Here is an 11,607-nt window from a genome sequence, read left to right as displayed (position 1 = left end):
CAAATTCGTCTTCTTCTCTGGTTCAACTATATTTCAACCCAAATTTCTAAAATTTACTACAAAATCTCCACCAAATTGACTGAAACTTTAGCTACAACCTCCAATCAACTTTCCAAACTAACCCATATAGGATCGGATGAAAACAATTAAAACTCAAACAAACCAAGTTATGAGTTTCAAGCTTCAAGGTCCGTGGTATTGAAATCCATATCTTAGATCCTTTAATTGGCACCTGTTTAATGCGGGGACTTCAATAGCGTGGCGGAAAGGACAATCTTTTTGTGCGCTGGCTGCTGAGGAGAAAGAGTGGTCAATATGACTTCAATTTCACATAACATTAACAGATAGTGACTCAAATTCACAGAATATTCTACAAATGATTGATTAACAAACTATTAAAGCATTACCAGCCAGTCAATCAATGCTCTAGATTGACTATACTGCAAGGTTTACAAAATATAGACAATATATGAGGTTGGATCAGTGGCGAAGCCACATGGTCATATGGGTGGTCAATGGACCACCTTTCGTCGAAAAATTACAATGTGTATTTAGGTAAAATATTACGTTTAGAGTTATATAACACATATTGAACACCTTTGTTTGGTGCATCATGGCTTCTACAATATTTATACATCATAAAATCCACGTTCAATGTTTAATCAGTATATTGTCCGAGATCAGGTATATTTTGATTTTCCTAACTTAAAAGTATACATTAGTAGCATGTTACTTGCCTATTTTCCGAATTACTTATATGGCTTCTTATGCAAGAATACTTATGTATAGTTATCTTTTCTTTTAGTTAGTGTAAAGAGTTTTTTACTCTATCACCATAGAAGTTCAACTGTTTATAGTTGAACTCAGAGTTCAAGATATTAGCACATTCAAAATTTAAAAATTAACTATGATATTAAATATTTAAAATATTATCCATAACTTCATTATATCCAACATGGAATACATATTTATTACTTTAATTATATACATCTTTAACTTGTAAAATTATTCTAACATGATTTCATTAAATTTATTATTAACACTCTCTAACAAAAAAAGAAGTAGACAAAAAATTTAAAAGAAGAAAAATCGTGTTCTTAATGTCAGGAGAGAAAAAATAGCAAATTCTTTGTTTGCATTCAAAATTCTAAATTTTAGGAGTTTTTACATACATTAAATAAGGAAATCATTTGGGCGGGTAAATAGTATTGATTGCATATGTAGAAAAAGTAAATAGTTTAGGTATGAGTATTTAAGGGTAAATAGTTTGAATTTAATGGGTATAAAGTGAGATTTAGGGAAACTATCAGCTATGTTCAATTATAAGTAGCTCATTATAAAAATTGGCCAATTCATAAAATATTGCTAATATTAGCCAAATATTACTAATATTAGCCAAATAACTATTTATAACAAAAAAGATCAAATTTTTTCTTTCTTTTGAGTGGGTGTTGTTAGAATAGATTGGGTACATCTTAAGGAGCTTGAATCTCAGTTTTGGGATGATTTGGTGAAGTTTTGAGGTGGTTTGAACTGAAAATTCGAAGTAAAAACTGAACATGAAAAAAAAATGATATGTGTATCACACTGGGTATTATTTGTGTATCACATATGTATCATCTTCGCATCAATTGTGTATCACATGTATATCCATGTATACCTGTGTGTGAGATACATGTGTGATACATGTGTTGCTGAAGAATTTTTTGAACTCGATTTAATTATGAATTTTGATCCAAAACTAGTCCAAATCGCCTCCAATCTTCCTCAAATTTTGTATATTGACTTATCTATATATTTTCAATGAATTTCAACTATACCCATTGAAAAAGTTCATTTTTTGATTAGATTTTTGGGATATTATATTTTTATTTTTTTTTATATTTCATCACATTATTTGTTACCCCATCCATGGAATTTCCTTTCCGTCTTGCATCTAGTATTGCTAATCATGCTCAAAAATATGGAAGGAGATTTTTGCATGAGATTCTTTGAGAGAAAGAACCTTATTTATTTGGTTTTTCAATTTTTATATGTGTTTGGCTAGTTTTGGTAAGTCTATGACTAATAGCTAGAGGTTGGTAAGTTTGAGACTTATCTGGAACATTTGTGTAAGTTTCCCAAAATTCAAACTTACTTTACGGAAAAAAATCAGCAATTCACACCCAAGAGGAAATTGGATTTGGCGTTATATTAATAAAGTAAGTGGGCCATGATAGAAAGGCAATGGCTAGGGATCCTACAAGGATTTTGAAGAGTTCTAATCAAAGTTGAATCCATTTATTTCCAGCAGTAGGCAACAATGAAATCGAAGTACGTAACTGATTGGCTCTAAACACAATAACAGGAAGTGCCGAAAGATTATAGAGATGTAATATTCATTGTTTCATTCGCCGTAGTAACAAGAGAGAATCTTGAGGAAGGATTAAACAAAGAAACAGCTGGATGTTATTTTAGAAGTAGCACAGTAGCAGCTAAAAGATTTGGGAGATGGAAAGTTCTCAATTAACAAGTTCAAGAGAATACAGTGACATGATCAATCGCGACTCATAAACATCCTTAATTTATATTCAAGGCTGAGGTCGTTGGGACCGTTATGTTGGTGTTTTGGATGTCGCGAAACTTGCTATTAGCGAGGTAAGCGAGATTTTAAGTTTTGGTGCTTGCTTTTCAAACCCGTTTTAAAAGTATGTTTTGTCTGCCTGGTCTATGTGTTGGAGCGTGTGCTTGGCAGAATCGGTGGTCTTTGACCAACCGCATATATATATAATTTTGTAAAAAAACTGAAATTATTTAGTAAGTGATTTGTGGTGAGGCGTCGCATCGTGCTATGGCGTTGGGGCGTTAGAAATTATTTCTTCGCTGCCGTAACATATTTGGGGCATTGAATATGCTGTCGTGATAAATTTGGAGCATTGTTTATGCTGTCGTGGGCTTGTTGGGGTGTTTGGTTAATTTTCTGCACTGCTGTTTATGACAAATCCTTAGTATAGATTATGCTTAGATATATAGTATTGTTGTTGAATATTTATTTGGAACTTATTGAGTATTAGATGGTGATATAACCTATGTGCTGTAACGACCCGACCAGTCGTTTTGAGAGTATGAGCTCCGATCTCCTATTTATTGCTCCCTCTATTTTATTTTGTGGTCACTTGACTCACTGGGGTGCTTGGTGTCGGGTTCGGGTGAGTTTCGGAGTGAAATGGGACACATAGTCCCTAAGTTTGAAGTTTAAGTTATAAGAGTTCACCGTTATTTGACTTGTGTGAAGACGACTCCGGAATGGAGTTTCGTCGGTTCCAATAGTTCCGTATGGTGATTTTGGTCTTAGGAGCGTGTTCGGATGTTGATTTGGAGGCCCGTAGGTCATTTCGCTGTTAATTGGCGAAAAATGGAAAGTTGGATGATTTTTGAAAATTTGACTGGGAGTGAATTTTTTGATATCGCGGTCGAATACCGAAATCGAAAGTTAGAATAGGTCCGTAATGTCAATTATGACTTGTATGCAAAATTTGAGGTCAATCAGACTTGATTTGATAGGTTTCGGCATCGGATGTGGAAGTTAAATGTTATAAGTTCATTAAGCTTGAATTGGGGTGCGATTCGTGGTTTTAGCGTTGTTTGATGTGATATGAGGGCTCGACTAAGTTCGTATGAGGTTTAGGCTTGTTGGTATTATTGGTTGAGGTCCCGAGGGCCTCGGGAGTGATTCAGACCATGTTCGGGGCATTTCAGAATATTAGGATTGCTGAAATCTGGTGTTTCTGGGTTCCTTCTACGCGTTCGCGAAGGTGCTCCCGCGTTGGCGTAGAGGAGTTTGAGTGTTTCTGAAAATTGCCATTCGCGTTCGCGAAGAATGCAGACTGGGGTCGACCTCACGCTTGGCCTACGCGTTCGCGAGTGGGCCCTCGCGTTCGCGTAAGAGGTTCTTTAGGCAGTACATTTTTATGCTTCCCGAACGCGAGGCAACTTCCGCGTTCGCGAAGAAGAAATACCTGGGCAGCAGTATTAATTTCCATTTTTCATATTTTGAGCTAGAGACCTCGGATTTTGGCGATTCTTGAAGAGATTTTCAAGAAGTTGATTGGAGTAAGTGATTCTCACTCAGTTTTTGGTTAAATTTCATATTTATATCTTTGATTTCATCATGTAATTAGTGATTTGGGGTGGAAAATTGAGGGAAAATGGAGGAAAGTTCTTAGGCCAAATTTCGAGGTTTTGATCGAGATTTTTGTATCGGATTTGAGTAATTTTGGTTTGGGTGGACTCGTGGTTGAATGGGTGTTTGGATTTCGTGACTTTTACCCGATTTCGAGACGTGGGCCCGCGTTGACTTTTTGGGGCGATTTTCTGATTCTTTGCAAAATTCATAATTTTATTATTTAGATTAGTTTCTTATAGCTATATTTATAGTATGCAATTGGTTTTGGCTAGATTTGGGCCGCTCGAAGTTGGAAAGTCGAGGCAAAGGCATTTTTATTGATTGATTCAGCGAGGCTTGAGGTAAGTGACTTGTCTAACCTTGTGCGGAGGGAGTTTCCCCTTAGGATTTGGTACTGTTATGGTTATTTGCAATACGTGGAGGCCGTGTACGCGAGGTGACGAGTGCGTACTCGGGCTAAATATTGAAAATCCGATTTTTACTAAGTAGTTTTCTTTTTATTTTAGCTTGTGTAATCATCATGTTTAGCCTAATTCCACATGTCTACGTGTCTTCTCTCTTATTTGCAATTTGTACGACATGCTTAGTTGAATTACCAGCTTCCTTGATTCCGTATTCATTCATTAACTGTAGGATTCCCTGCTTGTAATATTTCATTTGTTATGTGTTGGTTTTCGTGATTATTGTTGAGATGACTGATTAGTTTTGGCACGAGGTTTCTGCCGAGCGAGTTGTTATTGTGGCACGAGGTTTCTACCGTGCGGAGTTTTATTGTGGCATGAGGTTTCTGCCGTGCGAGTTGTTATTGTGGCACGAGGTTTTTGCCGTGCGAGTTGTTATTATGGCACGAGGTTTCTGCCATGTAGATTGTTATTGTGGCACGAGATTTCCGCCGTGCGGATTGTTACTGAGGCACGAGATTTTTGCCATGTGATGTTTATTGTTTGCACGAGGTTTCTGCCGTGCCGTTGTGAGATATTTACTTTTGGGACTACGAGGCAGTACCTCGGGAGTGCCCCTGTTGTTTTTCCTCTATTTGCTGTATTGTTGTTGTTGATGTTGTTGTTGTTCCTTAACTTGTAAGATTCTTGTTTTCTTACGCGTTGTAATTGTCTCCTTGATTCCGTGTTGTCTCCTTCTGTGAATTTCTACTGTTATACTTCTCTGTCATTTTATTATGTCGTTATATCTTATTATTTCCAGTAGGTCCCCGACCTGACCTCGTCACTACCCTACCGAGGTTAGGCTTGGCACTTATTGGGTACTGTTGTGGTGTACTCATACTACTCTTGTGCACATCTTTTTGTGCAGATCCAGGTACTTCCTACCAGACCAGATATCAGTGAGCTAGTTCGTACGTGGAGACTTTAAGGTATATTTGTTAGCGTCCGCAAACCTCGGAGTCCCCCTCTATCTTTGTTATGTTGTTTTCTTTATCTTCATTAGACTATGATGTATAGATATATTTAGTATTTCTCTTTAGAGCTGGTGACTCATATCTACCAGGTTGGGAGTTGTATGAAACTTGAGTTGCAGTTTTATTTATTACAGCTATTGACGTTTGAGTTTACTTAAATATTTCAGTTATTCCGCATATTCGTTAAGCTTACCTAGTCTTTACCGTCACGACATCCTACAGAGGGAAATTGGGATCGTGACATGTGCATATTGTGCTTGTTGTGTGTTTGTATTTTCCAACATTTGTTCTAGGAGTATTTAAAGTAGGGGGTAGATATTATTGGGTTATATTTACGTATAACTCACTCCTTACCTGCATGACCATGTAGATACTATTGCTGAGGACGAGACTAGTGGTTGAAGAGTACGTGAGTTGATTCAGTTATTAAGGTGAGCCGCCACATTGTCCCGGATGCTGTAATCTCTTTTGTAATTCTCTTAGATGCTCCATGATCTAGAGTGATATTTGGGCTAGAGTGTTGTTCTTCCATTTTGGTAGTTATTATTTATAAATATTTATGGAATAATTTGGATCATTAATTATTTGCATTTAATTATCGAAATGTTGGAACTTATATCTATTTCGGTTACGGTTTGAATAAATGCTATGCATATAGTATAAGTTGGTTCGCCTGGCACGTAGTGTTAGCTGGGTGCCAATCACGCTAGGGGGTATTTTGGGATGTGACAATAAGAACCACGACTGCCCGAGGCACCATGTGCTACCTGAAGTGCTGATTGAATTGGCATGAGAGGATGGCCTCTACCTCTAGATGAGGCACGACTAAAAGCACCAAAATGACGAGCCCTCTTCTCAGATACTGCCTCTCTACCCTGACCACGAATCATCTCGATTCGTCTAACAGTCTCTACTGCCCGCTAAAAAGCAATATCATCTCAGTAGGAAGCAAGACTATTGCATGGCGAGCCAAATCTACGAATCTGGTCTCATGTTGGGTAACAATCATGCTACTCCGCTGAAGGCGCTCAAACTGCCTGCGGTACTCCTCTCTCAGAGTGGAAGGAATGAAGTTCTCCAAAAATAGCTGCAAAAATTGATCCTAAGTGAGTGGCAGGTCTGCCTCGCTCATAGTCCTGCCACTACCTTCTGAAAAAATCGATCATCTGAAACACTGCAAAGTCGACTTCATTGGACTCCACAATATCCATGTTGTGACCTCGAGGCAACAATCCAAATAATCATGTGGGTCCTCAGAAGGTGTACCACCAAAATGAATAGGAAAGAGCTTTGTGAACTTATCCAACCTCATCAATCCCTCAAAATACATCGTGGGCCTCTCCCCGGTCTATGTAGCAACAACGGGCTGAACTAGACCAACTGCTGGAATCGCTGAAGTCTGGTACATGGGATCCATCTACTCCGGAGTGCGGTTAGAAGGGAGTCTGGGCTCCTCCCCAAGCCTGAGAGACAGCTAGTGCCATAGGAAACACTCTCCATAAGGCCTACCAAATGGAGTAAAGCGTCTTGAAGTATGGGAATAGCAATAAATCCCTCTGGGACCTGAGCGGGTCCGACTAGTGCGGTCTGAATAGGGATCTCCTCCTCCTGCTCGATTTGAGGCTCTGCAATGGGTGTTGTTGCACGTGCTCTAGACTGAGATCTACCTCTACCTAGGCCCCTACCTCGGCCCCGATCCTACCCTGGTAGTGGCTACAATAGGGGGCTCTGTCTCCTGCCCGGCTGTAGATGTTGTGCTTGTCCCCACCATCTGCGAGAGAGCAAGAATAGAATGATTCAAACTTTAGTAAAAGAAAAAAATTGCACGATAGAGGAAGAAAGAAGTGAAATTTTCCTAAAGCTCTATAGCCCCTAGAAGATAAGTACAGACGTCTCCGTACCGATCCTCCAGACTCTACTAAGCTTGCTGATGACTCGTGAGTCCTAGGCAACCTAGTGCTCTGATACCAACTTGTCACGATCCGAAATTCCAACCTAAGGGCCATGATAATGCCTAATATTTCACTTGCTAGGCAAGCCAACTTTAGCTAATTACTTAACCAGTTTCAACAATTTCAATCAAAACATTAATAAAAATAAACTGTGATTGTTTGAAATAGATATGATAAATACCATGTGGCATAAACTAGACATATCTCAATCTGGAGTCACGAATACATGATCATTTAGAGTACTACAGATAAAGTCTGAACAAAATAAAACTGTGAAATAAAGTGAACAGTAAAGGCAGGTTAGAAGGGGACTTCAGGGACTGTGAACGCCAGCAGCTGTACCTCAAGTCTCCTGCTGATAGCCGGTCCAGGCAAGATCTCCTCTATACGCTACTGGGACCAACTCTGGTATCTGCACAAGAAGTGCAGAAGTATAGCATGAGTACAACCGACCATATGTACTCTGTAAGTGCGAGCCTAACCTCGACGAAGTAGTGACGAGGCTATGACAAGACACTCACAATAAACTTGTATGAAAGATAATAACAGAATACAAAAATAGAATTAAAGCAACAACTCATATAACCGGACCCGTAGGTCAACTACTAGAGGGCCCAGAATAACATAATTTCAAATCTCATAACACAATACCGAGAACTATCTCTATAGCCACAACAACAATGATATCTCAAATCCGTTGCAGCGCGTAACCCGATCTTACCGTATCATCATCTGTTCATATCATATTCTGTCCTTATCTCTTCATATCATATTATTTCAATATCGTTGCGGCGTGAAAACCGATCCTACCATATCAATTCATTTCAATACCGTTGGCGCGCAATCCGATCCCAATAATTTTAACTCATTAACATAAATAATTCAACTCCAATATTTACGAATTATCAATATAAAGGAGAAATGAAACATACAGAACAATAAGGAACTACCAAACAAACAGAGAATAATCAATACTTCGAAATCACAAATCTTGGCAAAACAATAGTACCAAAATAGCTAGATGGCTCATATGAACGGAATAACAAAATAAAGTACTTCAAGTAATATAAGAACGGTAAAAGCAAGTAGAACATGAGATAACGAAAATGTACAATTATTTATTTAGAAGCATGTAGCAAGTGAACAGATATTGGATGAGAAATGTATAATTGAAACAAGTAACAGATAAACAACAAATAACAAGTAAGAACATGTAGCCACTAAAGCATGTAACAAGATATAACATAGAGTAAAAGAATACGTGGAAGTAAATAGCCCAATCTCGCATGCTTGGATCCCCATGAAGGCATATATACACTTGGCACCTTGCATATATACCGTTTCTCCACACAATTCATATAGAAAATAGTCCAAAAAATTCTAATTCCCTCAAGTCAAGGTTAGACACAACACTTACCTCTTTCTGCAATCAAACCAGCACTCAACCACAGCCTTTCCTTTAGAATTATCCTCCAAACCAATCAAATCTATCCTAATATGGTTCAAATAATTCAAAATAAGCTTTAGAATCAACTCACTCGTAAAAAAGATTCAATCTTTAATGAATTTGAAAAAAGTCAACAACAGTCAACCCCGACCACTTGGTCAAAACCCGAGATTCAGACCAAAATCTGATTACCCATTCAATCTTTAATGAAAAGTCAACAATCTTTTCTACTCACGAGCACAAAAGATTCAATCTTTAATGAATTTGGAAAAAGTCAACAACAGTCAACCTCGACCGCTTGGTCAAAACCCGAGATTCAGACCAAAATCTGATTACCCATTCATCCCCGAGCCCGGTTATGTGATTTGTTTCGAAATCAGACCTCAATTTGAGGTCTAAATCTCAATTTTACAAAATCTTCAATTTCTACCCAAATCTCTAATTTCTACCATTGAAGTCCTAGATTAAAGGTTAAAATCAATGGGTGATTATGAAAATATAACAAAAACAGTTAAAATTCACTAACCAATGAAGTAGAGATAAAAAATCTCTTCAAAATCGCCTCTAGACCGAGTTCTAGCTTTAAAAAAGGTGGAAAATGGTCAAATCCCGAGTTTCAGTACTTTAAATACATGGGCGCCAGGTGTTCTTCGCATTCGCGAAGCACCTGACGCTTTCGCGAAGAGCACTGGCCAAATGGCCTTTGTGTTTGTGAGATTCTCTTTGCGTTCGCGAAGTCTAAGTTCCCAACTAGCCATCGCGTTCACAAACCTTGGTCCGCGTTCGCAAAAAGAAACCATCACTTGCCTCCCCCGCCATCCCAACTCTACGCGTTCATGAGTGGTCTGTCGCGTTCGCGAAAGGCAGTCCCCCCAATCCATCGCGTTCGCGAGCCTCCTATCGCGTTCGTGGTGAGTAACCAGCCTAAGCCCCAAACTTTCCCTTCGCGGCCGCGGGAGAAGCTTCACGATCGCGAAGCATTGGACACCAGCAACAGAAAACCAGCAATTGCACAAGTTAAAAAAAATGGTCTGAATCCTATCCGAAACTCACCCGAGCACCTCGGGCTCCAAACCTAACATACACTTAAGTGTAATAACATCATATAAACTCGTCCGCATGATCAAAATACCAAAATAACATCTAGAACCACGAATCATATATTAAAATGCATGAATTTCGAAAGAAAACTCAAGAACCTCTAGAATCACAACCAAGCGTCCGGATCCTATCAAACCGACTTCGAATTGCACCAAATTTTACAGAAAATTTTCAAATAGAAATACGGACTCATTCCAAGTCCCAAAACCAAAATCCGAACCTGATAACAATAAATTCAACCTACAGTCAAACCTAGGAAATTTTCAAACATTCAAATTGCTAACTTTCGGCAAAACAAGTCAAATCAACCTAGGGACCTCTGAATTTAATTCCGGACATACGCCCAAGTCCAAAATCACAATACGGACCTACCAAAATTGTCAAAACACCGATCCATGGTTATTTACCCAAAATGTTGACCGTAGTCAACTCAAGTTATTTTTAAAGCCTAAAATCATATTTTCTTCAAATTTTTACGTAAAAAATTTATGCAAAAATACACGAACCACGCATGCAAATCAAGAATTACCAAATGAATCTAGTGGAGGTCTCGGAACGCTAAAATAAGGAATAGTACTCAAAAATGATCTATCGGGCCGTCACAATGATGAATAATTGACAAATCCAAGTAAAAAAATACTACCCCAATCCAAAGCATGAAATTATCCTCCAAAATCACCCAAAACAGAGCTCTCTAACTCCAAATATGATATAATAACTCAAACCCTCGAAATAGAGTACTATATAGTCTTCCCGGGTGTTATACATCACGATCGCGAAAATAGCATCGCGATTGCGAAGAACAAAATGCCCAGATGCGAAAACCTCTTCGCGAACGCGACATTCCAGTCGCGTACGAGATGAACAACTGCTCAAAGCTACGCGATCGTGGTCCAGTCCTCGCGACCGCGTTGAGCAAATGCTTGCCACCCCTCAGCCTTACCTTCCTTCTACGCGAACGCGCTCCCCGCTCACGTTCGCGATGCACAACCTCCCTAATGCTTCGCGAATGTGTCCCTCTATTCGCGAACGTGATGCACAAATACCACCTACCACCAAATAAAACTACCCGATCGCGACTTCCTCTTCGGGATCGCGAAGTAGGAAACCAGACATCAGCTGACAGCAATTCAAAACTTAGAGAAATAGTCTTAAACCCATCTGAAACACACCCGAGGCCCACGACACCCCGTTCAATCACACCAACAAATCTCAAAATACAACACGAACCTACTCGAGGCCTTAAATCACACCAAACAACATCAAAACTACAAATCACACCCCAATTCAAGCCTAATGAACTAATGAACATTTTCAAATTCAAAACTTGTGCCGAATAAGCCTAAACAACTCCGAATGACCTCAAATTCGGCATGCAAGTCCCAAATGACACAACAAACTTATACCAACAAAATCACAATCCGAGCTCAATATCAATAAAGTCAACACTCGGTCAAACCTCTCAACCTCCAAACCTTCAACTTTTCTACTTTTACCAAATCCACCTACGGACCTCCGAATCAAC

At 38.9% G+C, this 11,607-nt stretch overlaps 1 long non-coding RNA gene across 1 annotated transcript; it reads left to right on the top strand.

The window, feature by feature from the left end:
• The first annotated feature begins 2,341 nt into the window (after positions 1 to 2,341).
• Positions 2,342 to 6,062, top strand: LOC109212447. The gene is made up of 3 exons (XR_002065848.1): positions 2,342 to 2,637; positions 5,477 to 5,537; positions 5,953 to 6,062. It is a non-coding gene; the product is annotated as an uncharacterized LOC109212447 (long non-coding RNA).
• The last annotated feature ends 5,545 nt before the right edge of the window (positions 6,063 to 11,607 follow it).

Source organism: Nicotiana attenuata, unplaced genomic scaffold, assembly GCF_001879085.1.
Source record: "Nicotiana attenuata strain UT unplaced genomic scaffold, NIATTr2, whole genome shotgun sequence".
Lineage (NCBI taxonomy): Eukaryota > Viridiplantae > Streptophyta > Magnoliopsida > Solanales > Solanaceae > Nicotiana > Nicotiana attenuata.
The sequence above is the reverse complement of the archived record's forward strand: the minus strand, read 5'-3'. Positions and strand labels throughout refer to the sequence as shown.